General features: G+C 39.8%; 1 protein-coding gene across 2 annotated transcripts in view; it reads right to left on the bottom strand.

Moving 5' to 3' along the window:
* Positions 1 to 16044, bottom strand: part of LOC106084710 (aquaporin) — a 225974-nt gene that overhangs the window by 69738 nt on the left and 140192 nt on the right. The window contains exon 1 of one of the 2 annotated variants that reach the window (XM_013248594.2): positions 1908 to 1985. The exons of the other annotated variant lie outside the window; for it this stretch is intronic. The gene's annotated coding sequence lies outside the window, so the exon portion shown is untranslated. Of the gene's footprint in view, positions 1 to 1907; positions 1986 to 16044 lie in introns of those variants that run through there. 2 annotated transcript variants of the gene reach the window in all.

The following is a 16044-nucleotide window of genomic DNA, read 5'->3' on the forward strand; positions in this document are numbered from 1 at the left end:
GGAAACCGGACCACAAACGAAGAGTTGGCAGCCCCAATGAATTTTCGAAATACCGTGGTGAACAACTTTAGGGGCCTGTCAAGAGGCGCCCGGACAACCAAGGGCCTTGAAATTCACATGATTGCGCTAACACCTCACCTCTAACTATTCCAAATTTCAAAAATATACCTCTATCCATTCTCACATGGCATATTTATACCCTACACCACTACTGTTTGCAACACCCAGAAGGAAGAGAGATAGACCCATAGCTTAGTCAATTTGGCGTCAATTTTAATATGGAGCCCACAAAGGAGCATTTTCGTCATATTTTACTTTATTATTTCCGTAAAGGAAAAAACGCGGAGCAGGTTGCTAAAAAGTTACGAGATGTGTATGGTGGTAAAGCCTTAAAAGGAAGACAGTGTCAAAATTGGTTTCGCAAATTCCGTTCTGGAGATTTTTCACTTAAAGATGAGCCACGTTCAGGTCGGCCAAATGAAGTTGATGATGACCAAATCAAAACATTAATCGAATTGGATCTTCATGTAACTGAGCGTGAGATAGGAGAGAAGTTAAATATACCAAAATCAACCTTCATTATCACATAAAAAGTCTTGGACTGGTGAAAAAGCTTGATATTTGGGTACCACATGTATTAAAAGAAATTCATTTAACAAACCGAATCGACGCTTGTGATATGCATCTTAAACGCAATGAATTCGATCCGTTTTTAAAACGAATCATAACTGGAGATGAAAAATGGATTGTTTACAACAACGTTAGTCGAAAACAATCATGGTCCAAGCATGGTGAACCAGCTCAAACCACTTCAAAGGCTGATATCCACCAAAAGAAGGTTATGCTGTCTGTTTGGTGGGATTGGAAGGGTGTGGTATATTTTGAGCTGCTTCCAAGGAACCAAACGATTAATTCGGATGTTTACTGTCAACGATTGGACAAATTGAATACAGCCATCAAGGAGAAACGACCAGAATCGATCAATCGTAAAGGTGTCATATTCCACCAGGACAACGCTAGACCGCACACATCTTTGGTCACTCGCCAAAAACTGAGTGAGCTTGGCTGGGAACTTTTGATGCATCCACCATATAGCCCTGACCTTGCACCATCAGACTACCATTTATTTCGATCTTTGCAGAACTCCTTAAATGGTAAAACTTTCGGCAATGATGAGGCTATAAAATCGCACTTGGTTCAGTTTTTTGCAGATAAAGGCCAGAAGTTCTATGAGCGTGGAATACTAAATTTGCCAGGAAGATGGCAAAAGGTTATCGAACAAAATGGCAAATATATATTTGATTAAAGTTCATTCTAAGTTTTATTAAAAATGCATTTACTTTCTTTTAAAAAATCCGCAATTACTTTTTAGGCAACCCAATAATTCGCTCGCAAATTGGCAGGAAAGATTTTCTTATAACTCTCGACATTACTGAAGAATGTGATAGAAATCGGTTCAGATTTTGATATAGCTCTCATATACATATATCGCCCGATTTTTACTCCTAGAGCTAATGCAAGCGCATTTATTGACCAATCTTCCCAAAAAATTTCGTACGACAATTTCCTCTACGACTTCCACAATGTCTATAAAGTTTGTTCGAAATCGGTTCAGATTTAGATATAGCTCCCATATATATGTTCGTCCGATTTACAGTAATGTTGTCATTTGTCAACCGTAGTTATTACAGTTTGAACATATTTGCTCGCCGAGGTCCATAAAAATTGATTCAGAATTGGATATAGCTCCCACATTGTACATATAGGGCAGGTGTAGGGTATTATACAGTCGGCACCGCCCGACTTTAGCCCTTCCTTACTGGTTTTTACTAGTTTTTTTGGTTCTATCCCACTGTGCGTCATTAAAAACTTATAATAATCACTTTCAAATTAGAGTAAAAACTTACAATTATTATTTCCGGAATTCTATGTTATTACTCTTCACTAAACAATAAAATCGTCAAGGATTTTAGAGGATACTCTTGATTTTATTTGTATCAATAAACACTTTTATTAAAAACTTAATTTTTTATGTTTACAATCAACACTTAATTTTTTTTATATTTTATTTATTTTTATGATTTTTTTTTTGGTAGCACAAATGTTTCCTTTTCACTAAAAAAACAATGTAAAATTTATATTCTTATATCGCACTTTGTACTTCACTAGTCCGCGCGGGCAACAATACTCAGCAATACTCTTACGTTGCACGATCCAACAACGAGTGAAAGGCATCAATCTCTTACAGGTTCTATTAACAGCGAGACCAACAAACACAACCACAAGATTGTGGTATGTGAGTTCTTACTCTCACTTACAATAACATCGGCATCGGCAATGCCATTCTAGCAGGGCTAATTGGATGCTGTAGACGGCGCCGAATTGCAGCAACCACCTGTAATACCTGTTGAAAGTGGATAAATTATGAAAATTTGCGTTAATCGCTACACTTAACAAAGTGATAAAAATAAACAAGTAAAAGTGTGCTAAGTTCGGCCAGGCCGAATCTTGTATACCCTTCACTATGGATCGCAATTGTCGAGTTCTTTTCCCGGCATCTCTTCTTAGGCAAAAAAAAAGCATAAAAAAAAAGATTTGATCTGCTATTAGAGCGATACCAAAATATGGTCCTCTTCGGACCACAATTAAATTATATGTTGGAGATCTGTGTTAAATGTCAGCCAATAAGAATAAGATTTGCGCCATTTGGGGGCTAAAGAAGTAAAATAGGGAGATCGATTCATATGGGAGCTGTATCAGGCTATAGACCGGTTTCGATCATAAAAAAACACGTATATTGATGGTCATGAGAGGATCCGTTGTACAAAATTTCAGCAAATCGGATAATAATTGCAACCTCTAGAGGCTCAAAAAGTCAAGATCCCAGATCGGTTTATTTGGCAGCTATATCAGGTTATGAACCGATTTGAACCCTATTTAGCACAGTTGTTGGAAGTCATAACGAAACACGTCATGCAAAATTTCAGCCAAACCGGATAGGAATTGCGTCCTCTAGAGGCTCCAGAAGTCAATACCCAAGATCGGTTTATATGACAGCTATATCAGGTTATGGATCGATTTGAACCATACTTGACGCAGTTGTTGAAAGTCATAGCGAAACACGTCGTGCGAAATTTCATACCAATCGGATACGAACTGCGCACGCTAGAGGCTCAAGAAGTTAAGACCCAAGATCGGTTTATATCACAGCTACATCGGGTTATTGACCGATTCGAACCCTACTTGACGCAGTTGTTGAATATCATAACAAAACACGTCGTGCAAAATTTCATTAAAATCGGATGAGAATTGCGCCCTCTAGAGGTTCAAGAAGTCAAGACCCAAGATCGGTTTATATGGCAGCTATATCAGGTTATAAACCGATTTGAACCATACTTAGTACAGTGATTGGAAACCATAATAAAATACGTCGTGCGAAATTTCATACCAATCGGATAAGAAATGCGCACTCTAGAGGCTCCAAAATTAAAGACCCAAGATCGGTTTATATGGCAGCTATATCAGGTTATTGACCGATTTGAACCATACTTAGTTGGATATCATAACAAAACACCTCGTGCAAAATTTCATTCCAATCGGATAAGAATTGCGCCCTCTAGAGGCTCCAGAAGTCAAGACCCAAGATCGCTTTATATGGCAGCTATATTAGGTTATGGACCGATTTGCGCCATACTTAGCACAGTTGTTGGAAGCCATAACGAAACACGTCGTGCGAAATTTCATACCAATCGGTTAAGAATTGCGCCCTCTAGAGGCTCAAGAAGTCAAGACCCAAGATCGGTTTATATCACAGCTATATCAGGTTATGGACCGGTTTGAACCATACTCATCACAGTTGTTGGATATCATAACAAAATACGCCGCGCAAAATTTCATACCAATCGGGTAAGAATTGCGCCCTCTAGAGGCTCCAGAAGTCAAGACCCAAGATCGGTTTATATCACAGCTATATCAGGTTATAGGCCGATTTGAACCATACTTAGCACAGTTGTTGGAAACCATAATGAAACACATCGTGCAAAATTTCATACCAATCGGATAAGAATTGCGCCATCTAGAGGCTCCAGAAGTCAAGACCCAAGATCGGTTTATATGGCAGCTATATCGGGTTATTGACCGATTCGAACCCTACTTGACGCAGTTGTTGAAAGTCATAACGAAACACGTCGTGCGAAATTTCATTCAAATCGGACAAGAATTGCGCCCTCTAGAGGCTCAAGAAGTCAAGACCCAAGATAGGTTTATATGGCAGCTATATCGGGTTATAAACCGATTTGAACCATACTTGACGCAGTTGTTGGATATCATAACAAAACACGTCGTGCAAAATTTTATTCCAATCGAATAAGAATTGCGCCTTGTGGAGGCTCAAGAAGTCAAGACCCAAGGTCGGTTTATATGGCAGCTATATCAGGTTATAAACCGATTTGAACCATACTAAGCACAGTTGTTGGAAATCATAACGAAACGCGTCGTGCGAAATTTCATACCAATCGGATAAGAAATGCGCCCTCTAGAGGCTCAAGAATTCAAGACACAAGATAGGTTTTTATGTCAGCTATATCAAAACATGGACCGATTCGAACCGTACTTGACGCAGTTGTTGGATATCATAACAACACACGTCGTGCATAATTTCATTCCAATCGAATAAGAATTGCGCCCTCTAGAGGCTCAAGAAGTCAAGACCCAAGATAGGTTTATACGGCAGCTATATCAAACCATGGACCGATATGGCCCATTTACAATCCCAACCGACCTACACTAATAAGAAGTATTTGTCCAAAATTTCAAAGGCCAGCTTTATTCCTTCGAAAGTTAGCGTGCTTTCGACAGACAGACGGACGGACGGATAGACGGACGGACGGATAGACGGACGGATAGACGGACGGATAGACGGACGGATAGACGGACGGATAGACGGACGGATAAACGGACGGATAGACGGACGGATAGACGGACGGATAAACGGATGGATAGACGGACGAATAGACGGACGGATAGACGGACGGATAGACGGACGGATAGACGGACGGATAGACGGGCGGATAGACGGACGGATAGACGGACGGATAGACGGACGGATAGACGGACGGATAGACGGACGGATAGACGGACGGAAAGACGGATGGATAGACGGACGGATAGACGGACGGATAGACGGACGGTTGGACGGGCGGATGGATTGACGGATGGATGGACGGACAGACGGACGGACATGGCTAGATCGACATAAAATTTCACGACGATCAAAACAAACTAAATGACGAAATTAGTATACCCCCATCCCATGGTGGAGGGTATAAAAAGTGAATTAGAATAATTGAATTATCAGCTATAGTTGTAATGCCACAATGGCTAATGGTTAATAACGGAGATCAGCCAGCAATATCTGCAAAGGCAAAAATTAAGCTACATTCTAGTATAGCCTTTAACACTGGATAAGGTATATTTCTTGAGCTACTGGCGGGCAGAATTCATATACCTTTGTGACTGATACTTGTATGTAAAATAATGTCAAGCTTTCCAACAACCATGGCAAGTATAAATCTGATATAGCTCCCATATTATCCGATCTTGTTGGACACCTTTTTGAACGAATGTTACCCCATTGCCATCAAAGATTGGCAATGGTGTAACCCTCTACCATAGATTCATAATTGATTGATGAGTGTCAATCAACGGCACAAGACTTGTCGATTAATTTTACAGACTCATGCCATGAATTCTTTTAAGATTTAATCATTCTTCAAGAGTTTATGCGGATGGTCTTTGAACGCCACCAAATAAAATGCTCTACTCTTGATTTCCTATACCCTATCGCTGTCAAATTTCAACGCCACTTTGTTTAAGTATTTGGATGAATGTCAACTAAACCATAAAGTCACACCTCTTTTGTCAATTTCTGCACTCGAATTGGGCACGTGTTTATGCAGTAAACTGCTAAAATCACCTTACCTTACACCTCTAAAACCAAATGTTTTTGTGTACAAATTTGATTTGCCAAAAGGCAAATAGAAAACAAAACAAAGTTCATTGAATTGCTGCAATAGTGTTGTGCGAGAGCAAGAAAAACAAACGCCACAACAATAATCCAAAAATATATTTCAAAATTTGTTTGTATAAGAGCTCTCATATTTATATGCAGTGTATGTTATTTATAGAAATGTTTTGATAAAAAAAAAGCAAGCAGAAGCTAAATTTTCTTGGCGTATATGTGGTAAACGGAACTATGAAAACATGTTGTAAGCAGAGAGCTTTCGAATGCGTTATCAATATTTTATAAACTTTCGGCTGATATGTATTTTAACGGAAAATCAAATCTTAAACTTTGTTTTTTGGAATTTAAATTAAAATTTGAATTTTTAAATGCCAAACCTAGGTTTATGATAATTTATACAGAGTAACTGACACGAAGTGTTACCAATTCAAACGGCAATATATTTACTTTTGTGAAAATATTTGTATACCCTCCACCATAGGATGGGGGTATACTAATTTCGTCATTCTGTTTGTAACACCTCGAAATATGTGTCTGAGACCCCATAATGTAAGTCGATCTAGCAATGTCCGTCCGTCAGTCCGTCCGTCCGTCTGCCGTCTTCCCAGTCGAAAGCACGCTAACTTTCGAAGGAGTAAAGCTAGGCGGTTGAAATTTTGCACAAATACTTTTTTTAGTGTAGGTCTGTTGGGATTGGAAATAGGCCAAATAGGTTCATGTTCTAATATACCATAGGATGGGGGCATACCAATTTCGTCATTCTGTTTGTAACACCTCGAAATATGCGTCTGAGACCCCATAATGTAAGTCGATCTAGCCATGTCCGTCCGTCTGTCCGTCCATCTGTCTATCCGTCCATCCGTCTATCCGTCCGCCGGCTGCCTGTCGAAAGCACGCTAACTTTCGAAGGAGTAAAGTTAGACGCTTGAAATTTTGCACAAATACTTTTTTTAGTATAGGTCGGTTGGTATTGTAAATGGGTCAAATCGGTCCATGTTTTAATATAGTCGATCTTGGGTCTCAACTTCTTGAACGTCCAGAGAGCGCAATTCTATTCCGATTCGATTCAAATTTTGCACGTGGTGATTTGGAATCACTTCCAATAACTGTGCTGAGTATGGTTCAAATCGGTCTATAACCTGATATAGCTGCCATACAAACCGATCTTGGATCTTGACTTCTTCAGCTTTTACAGAGCGATCTAGCCATGTCCGTCCGTCAGTCAGTCCGTCCGTCTGACCGTCCGTCTGTCCGTCCGTCTATCCGTCCGTCTGTACGTTCGTCTGTCCGTCCGTCCGTCCGTCCATCAGTCCGTCTGTCCGTCCGTCCATCTGTCCTTCCGTCTCTCCGTCCGTCTGTCCGTCCGTCCATCTGTCTGTCCGTCCGTCTGTCTGTCAAAAGCACGCTAACTTTCGATGGACTAAAACTAACCGCTTGAAATTTTGCAGAAATACTTTTTTTTTAGTATAGGTCTGTTGGGATTGTAAATGGGTCAAATCGGTCCATGTTTTCAAATAGCTGCCATATAAACCGATCTTGGGACTTGACTTCTTGAGCCTCTAGAGAGCACAATACTCATCCGATTTTACTGAAATTTTACACGTGGTGTTTTGATATCACTTCCAACAACTGCACTAAGTATGGTTCAAATCGGTAAATGTTTTGATAGCTGCCATATAAACCGATCTTGGGTCTTGAATTCTTGCGCCAAAAGAGCGCGCAAGTCTCATCCGATTTGGCTGAAATTTTGCATAAGGCGTTTTGTTACGACTTCCCACAGCTGTGCTAAGTATGGCGCAAATCGGTACATACCCTGATATAGCTGCCATATAAACTGATCTGGGATCTTGACTTTTTGAGCCTCTAGAGGGCGCAGTTCTCATCCGATTAGGACAGTGTGTTAAGTTAAGCCCCTTGACATACTGCACGTAAATTGGATCTTGACTTCTTGAGCCAATAGAGCGCGCAAGTCTCATCCGATTTGGCTGAAATTTTGTTACGACTTCCAACAATTGTGCTAAGTATGGCGCTAATCGGTACTTAACCTGATATAGCTGCCATATACACTGATCTGGGATCTTGCCTTCTTGAGCCTCTAGAGCCTCTTTGTACAACGGCTTCTATCATGACGTTCAACATACGTGTCTAATATGATCTGAATCGATCAACAGTTTGATACAGCTCCCACATAAACCTATCTCCCGAACTTGCTTCTTGAGCCCCTTAAAGGCGCAATTATTATCGGAATGAACTGAAATATTACACAATGACTTCTATAATGTTCAGCATTCATTTATGATCCGAATCGGACCATATATACCTCCAATAGCATAACAGTTCTTTTTCAATATTCTTTGTTTGCCTAAAAAGTGATACTGCTCATGGAAGTCGATAAATGCGATCCATGGTGAAGGGTTTATAAGATTCGGCCCGGCACGCTCTTACTTGTTATACCCACCACCGAAGAATGGGGGTATATTCCATCCGTTTGCAACACATCGAAATATCCATTTCCGACCCTATAAAGTATACATATTCTTGAACAGCGTAAAGAACTAAGACGATCTAGATGTGTCCGTCCGTCTGTCTGTTGAAATCACACTACAGTCTTTAAAAAACAGAGACATTGAGTTGAAACTTTGCACAGATTCTTTTTTTGTTCATAAGCAGGTTAAGTTTGGAGATGGGCTATGTCGGACCATATCTTGATATAGCCCCCATATAGACCGATCCTCCGATTTAAGGTTTTGGGCCCATAAAAGGCGCATTTATAGTCAGATTTCGCCGAAATTTGGGACAGTGAGTTAAGTTAAGCTCCTTGACATACTTTTTCAAAATGACACAGATCGGTTTAGATTTGGATATAGCTGCCATATAGATCGATCCTCCGATTTAGGGTGTTAGGCCCATAAAAGCCACATTTATTATCCGATTTTGCTGAAATTTGGGACAGTGAGTTGTCATAGGCCCAGCGACATCTTCCTTTAATTTAGCCTAGATCGGTTCAGATTTGGATATAGCTGCCATATAGACCAATTTCTCGATTTATGGTTATGGGCCTATAAAAGGGGAATTTATTGTCCGATGTCGCCAAAATTTAAGACAGGGAGTTAAATAAAGCCCCTCGACATACTTCTGCAATATGGCACAGATCGGTTCAGATTTAGAAATAACTGCCATATAGACCGATCTATCTGTTTTAGGTTTTGGGGCCATAAAAGGGGCATTTATTGTCCGATGTCGCTGACATTTGAGACGGTGAGTTGTGTTAAGATCTTCGATGTCCTTCTTCAATTTGGCCAGATTGGCCAAGATTTGAATATAGCTGCCATATAAACCGATATTCGATTTAAGGTTTTGGGGCCGTAAAAGCCACATTTATTATCCGATTTTGCTGAAATTTGGGACAGTGAGTTGTTTTAGGCCCTTCGACATCTTTCTTCAATTTGGCTCTAATCGGTCCAGATTTGAATATAGCTGCTTTATAGACCAATCTCTAGATTTAGGGTTTTGGACCCATAAAATCCTTATTTATTATCCGATGTCGCCAAAATTTATGACAGTGAGTAAAGTTAAGCCCTTGACATACTTCTGCAATATGGCCCAGATCGGCCCAGATTTGAATATAGCTGCCATATACACCGATCTCTCGGTTTTAGGTTTTGGGGCCATAAAAAGGGCATTTATTGTCAGATTTTGCCGAAATTTAAGACAGTGAGTTGTGTTAGGATCTTCGATGTCCTTCTTCAATTTGGGCCACATCGGTATAGATTTTAATATAGCTGCCATGTGGACCGATAACTCGATTTAAAGTCTTGGCCCCATAAAAGGCGCATTAGTATTCCGATTTCAGTGAAATTTGACACTGTAACTTATGTTAGGCTTTTCGACATCCGTGTCGTAAATGGTATGCATAAGGTATGCAATTTTCATCGGATTTTGATGAAAGGTGGTTTACATATATACCCGAGGTGGTGGGTATCCAAAGTTCGGTCCGGCCGAACTTAACGCCTTTTTACTTGTTCGGATATTGATTATGCGATTTTGAGCTTGTTTCTTGAAGGAAAAACATAGGAGTTGCACTAAACCGAATTTTTTGCCAATAATCTTCAATACTGTATACTCAACTCGAAAAATTTTTTCGCATCAAAAATTGAAAATTTTCATAAGGGATTAGCCTTTGATAAAAAAATGCAAAAAAATAAAATGTGAAATTCCATTTAATTCTGTTCATTTTACGAATCGTCTTCGAATTTCGAAATGCGGAATGCTTGGAATTTTTCGAAATTCGAAGAAATGAAGGAGTCACAGCGTTGTTGGCCTTGAAAAGAGCTTTGAATTTTTACGCCCAAAATAAATTGGTTTTTGCTATGTTTTTCATAGCAACCTTTACAGCATCGCTTCATGTAGCACCTCTACGGAAAGGGATTTTTGTCACGAATCCAACGGTGTATAAAAAATTGACACGTTCGGGAAACTGAGGAAGTTACAGCAGTTGCAAACTCACGTTGGTTTTTTTTTGAATTTTTGGATATCAGTTATGCGATTTTGAAGCAATACTCGTAAAGTTTTCAAGGAAATTGAAGAGAGTATTGCTTCATCCAGCACCATTACGGAAAGAGATTTTCTTCACGAATCCAATGGTGTGCTCAGAATTTTGAAGTTCGCAAAACAAAGGATGTTACAGCAATTTTTAACTCACGCTGATTTTTTTTAGCTTTTTTCGGATATTGACGTTGCGATTTTAAGCTTGTTTCTTGAAGAAAAAAGATAGGAGTTGCACTAAACCTATTTTTTGCCATTATCTTCAATACTGTATACTCAACTCGAAAAATTTTTTCCCATCAAAAATTGAAAATTTTCATAAGGGGTTAGCCTTGCTAAAAAAATGCAAAAAAAATAAAATGTGAAATTCCAAGTAATTCTGTTCACTTTACGAATCGTCTTCGGATTTCGAACTGCGGAATGCTGAAAAATTTTCGAAATTCGAAAAAATGAAGGAGTTACAGCGTTTATGATCTTGCAAACGACCTTGAATTTTTAAGGCTCAAAAAATTTGGTTTTATCGATGTTTTTCACAGAAAACTTTACAGTATTGCTTCACCCAGCACTTCTACTGAAAGAGATTTTGCAGTCGAATCCAACGGTGTCTGATGTTTGCAAAACTATAAAAGTTACAGGAAATGCAAACTCAAGTTGGTTTTTTTTTTAATTTTTTACCCTACACCACTAATGGGGTACAGGGTATGATAACTTAATGAATTTGTTTGTATCACCCAGAAGGAAGAGAGATGAAGCCATTGATAAGTATACCGATCGACTCAGAATCATTTTCTGATTCGATTTAGCTTTGTCAGTCTGTCTATCTGACCGTCTGTCTTTCCGTCTGTTTGTCCTTCTGTCTGTCCGTCTGTCTGTCCGTCTGTCTGTCCGTCTGTCTGTCCGTCTGTCCGTCTGTCCGTCTGTCTGTCCGTCTGTCTGTCCGTCTGTCTGTCCGTCTGTCTGTCCGTCTGTCTGTCCGTCTGTCTGTCCGTCTGTCTGTCCGTCTGTCTGTCCGTCTGTCTGTCTGTCTGTCCGTCTGTCTGTCCGTCTGTCTGTCCGTCTGTCTGTCCGTCTGTCTGTCCGTCTGTCTGTCTGTCTGTCTGTCTGTCCGTCTGTCTGTCCGTCTGTCTGTCTGTCTGTCTGTCTGTCCGTCTGTCTGTCCGTCTGTCTGTCCGTCTGTCCGTCCGACTGTCTGTCTGTCTGTCCGTCTGTCTGTCCTTCTGTGCATGTTAATTTGTGTACAAACTACAGGTCGCAGTTTTCATCCGATCATCTTCAAATTTGGAAAAGGCATGTTTTTCGCCCTAGAGACGAAGCCTATTGAAATTGGTTCGGTTCAGGTTTAGACATAGCTTCCATATATATGATCGACCGATTTGCAGTAATAATGCAATAAAATGGTCATTTGTTAACCAATTCACATATACCCAGCGGTGGAAACCAATGCCCCTGCTCATAAACACTTCTAAAAGTTGACCCTACAAGAGAGCCGATACACATACACACTCAACTTTTGCCATCTTGCATTATAGAAGGCCTTAAAGACAGCATTTTATCAGCCAATGAAAGTGCTAGTAGTCATTCCATGACAACTTCTCAGAATATGGCCATGGCAGAATAAATGAGCTGTTGTACATTTGTCTCTTTAGTTTGCATTTTATACCCTACACCGCCATGTTGGACTCCTATCTTTACAAAATTTGGCATGAAGTGCTCTTTCTGGGGTTTTAATATGTGCGAACAATTTCATCAAAATCGGTTCAGATTTAAATAAAGCTACCATATATATCTTTTATCCGATATGGGTTTTAGGCCATAGAAGCCACAATTTGGGTCTCTCACCCTCCTCCTATTAAACAAGAAAAAAACCGCCAAAATGAGACTCACATGTAGTGGCCTGAAAAAACTACCAAATTTCTACAAAATCGGGAGATAAATGTGAATTTTAGGGGTCAAAAACCTTAAATCGGATTAAGTCTATACGACAGGATAAAGGGAAATCTAATCCAACTTAAATTGGGTTGTAAGTGCTACTTTTATGGGTCCATGACCTATGTCATAAGATCGATCTATATAGCAGCTATATTCAAATATGTTCCGATATGGAACAAATTTGGGTCGGATGACGGAGAGTTTAAAAAAACTCACAGTTTCAATTTCCAGCGAAATCGTATAATAAATGCGGCATTTAAGGGCTTCAGGCCCTAAGTCGGCATATCGGTCTATATGACAGCTATATCTAACTGTAGACCGATGTTAACCATATTTGAGTCAGATTTTGGGAAGCTTAAAAATACTCTGTTTAAAATTTAAGCGAAATCGGGTAATATTGTAAATGGAGCTTTTATGGGCTTCAGGTCCTAAATCGGCTGATCGGCCTATATGACAGCTATATCTAACTATTGTCCGATCTTAACTATATTTGTGTCAAATATTGGGAAGATTAAAAAAACTCACTGTTTCAAATTTCAGCGAAATTGGATAATAAATGCAGCTTTGATGGTCTCAAGACCCTAAATCGGCAGATCGGTCTATATGGCAGATACATCAAAATATGATCCTATCTAGACCATATTCGAGTGGGATCACGGTAGGCTCGAAAAAGCTGACTGTTCGAAATTTCAGCAAAATCGAAAAAATAAATGAGCGTTCTATGGACTCCAACCCCTAAAGCAGAAGATCGGTCTATATGGCAGCTATAACCAAATTTGAATCCGATTTGGCCCATGTTTGAACTTAACATGCCTATGGACAAAATTCGGATCTGTGCAAAATTTCAGCTCAATATCTCAATTTTTCAAGGCTGTAGCGTGATTCAAGCACTTGAACGTTATGTTGGATGTGAGTACAACCTAAGCACAAAGAGTAAACTTATATTTCCAAGAGTAGACAAAAAATAAGCAGTGTCGATGGAAGCGAAAGACAATGCTGTTTGTTCTAAAAATAGACAATTGTTTTTGCTTGCCTTTAGCCGCGCACATCGTAAACAAGTGGTTGGCTGAACACTTCATTGCAGGCATTATAAAAAATCCTGCGGTACAGCTCTTTCCGCCGCTAGGTATATTTATCTCCCGATTTACACTCCTAAAGCCACTGCAAGCGCATTTATTGACTAATCTTGCCAAAACTTTGTACAACGCTTATGACCACATACCCATGATCGTCTAATATGCCCAAATGGGGGGGTATTTGAGGATGGGAAACCTCCCATTACTTGGACCTAATGTTTTATGTCATATTTGTAATCTACTGCCTAATACCTTGCATTTGAGCCCCATATTGACATGAACTTCGAATATATCTGTTTAGAGTAGTTTCGGGGTTGGGGCGGCCCGCTGGGTACTTGGACCCAAATTTTAATACCATATTCGTTTTTTGGTCTCTAATACCTTTTATTTGATACCCTTATTGTGCCCATCGGACCACTTTCGGATATGGGTGGCGTTTTAGGGGTTATAAAGCCTATGTTTCCCTCCAGACCAACCTACACAATCTATGAAAATTTTAAGAAAATCCGTTCAGCCAAGTATCATATAGTCATAATGGATCTAATGGCGCTTTTGAGGCTTGGCGTGACCCCCTATACTTCGATCTGATTTTGTATGCCAGATTCGAAATCTACTCCCGAATACTTTCCATTTGAGCCCCATATTGAAATGAACGTTTAATATGTCTGTTTGGGGAAGTTTTGGGGTTGGGGCGCCCCGATGGGTACTTAGACTTAAATTTTAATACCATATTTACCATATTCGTATTCTACTCTCCAATACCTTTCATTTGATACCTATATTGTCCCGATCGGTCCACTTTTCATTTTGGGTTGTGTTTTTGGCATAAGGGGGAGGGTCCGTTCCCCTTCCGATACCTACACATTAATCGAAAATTTCGAGAAAATTGAGTCTGCCGTTTTTCATGCTATACGGAACAAACAAACCGAGTCCTATATATCCGTGATTGGCTAATGTGCCCTTTTGGGCGTTTTCGTGGGGACGGGGTGACCCCCTATACTTCGACATGAATTTGTATGCCAGATTGGTTATCTACTCCCACATACTTTTCATTTGATACCCATATTGTCCTTATCGGCCCACTTTAGATTTTGGTGGTATTTTTGGGGTAACGGTGAAGGGTCCGCCCCCTTCCGTTATCAATAAATTATAAAGCCTATTCCTAATTGCTGAACACATTCCGAATCTACTCCCGAATACCTTTCTTTTGAGTCCCATATTGGCATGATCGTGAAATAAACCTATTTTAAGGGGTTTTGGGGTTGGGCGGCCTCCAGATACTTGGACCCAACTTTTATTATGAAATTCGTAAACTACTCTTGAATACCTTTCATTTGAATCCCATATTACCCCTATCGGTTCACTTTTATTTTTGGGTAGTATTTATGGGGTAAGGGGAGGGTCCGCCCCCCCTTCTAATATCAAAAAATTATATACCCTATGTTTCCTTCGGGACCAACCAACACAATCTGTGAAAATTTCAACGGAATCGGAATCGTTCCAGATTTTGATATAGCTCCGGACTAATATTGCAATAAAGTGCTCTTTTGTTAACCGATTCTCCCAAAATTTGGCTGGAAGGATATTCTTATGTATAGTTAAATATTACCGATGAATATCATAGAAATCGGTTCAGATTTATATATAGCTGCCATATATGTATTTCGTCCGATTTTCACTTCTAGTGTCACTGCAAGCGCATTTATTGACTAATATTGGCAAAATTGTGTACAACTCTTTGCTCGATGCCTACCACAATAATTATGAAGTTTGGTGAAAATCGGTTTTTGGGAAATTTTCTAGACATATAGAAATCATTGTAGCGGAGATGGACATATTGATGCGCATTAATGAATTTTTTCCTTAGCAACTGAAACAAACATTTCAGCTAAACGTCATTAAGAAAATTTAAGTTCTGCAGCTCCACATTCCGCCGTAACACAGAAGTTCAAATCCTGGCGAGAACATCAGAAAAAACTTTCAGCGGTGATTATGCCTTCCAAATGCTGGCAACATTTGTGAGGTACTGTGACATGTAAAGAGTTGTCGCACTGTGACACGCCTTTCGGACTCGTCGATGAAAAGAGGCGCCTCACCATTGAGCTTAAACTTGAACCGGATAGCACTCATTGATATGTGAGGAGTTTGCCCCTGTTCCTTAATCGAATGTTCATGGGCAAAATTTTTCATCTCTCCATTCAGACTTTAAGATATCCTGTGACATTTACCAAAAGTCAAACTAAATTTTCCACACATTCAATATGTCACCCCTCATGGTAAGGACAATTCTTTTTAAAAAGCAAAAAATCCCTCATGTATGCTTAAGAAAACTCCATGCAGGCGTCGTTGTCAATCAAAACCAGACGACAAAATGACATAGACCATTGTTCACTGATTTATGATTCCCAAGCCATGACCTTCGTCTGTGAGAAGTTAACAACACACATAACTGGAGGCGGAAAACACAAAGCA

The sequence above is a fragment of the Stomoxys calcitrans genome, chromosome 2 (genome assembly GCF_963082655.1).
Source record: "Stomoxys calcitrans chromosome 2, idStoCalc2.1, whole genome shotgun sequence".
NCBI classification, from domain to species: domain Eukaryota; kingdom Metazoa; phylum Arthropoda; class Insecta; order Diptera; family Muscidae; genus Stomoxys; species Stomoxys calcitrans.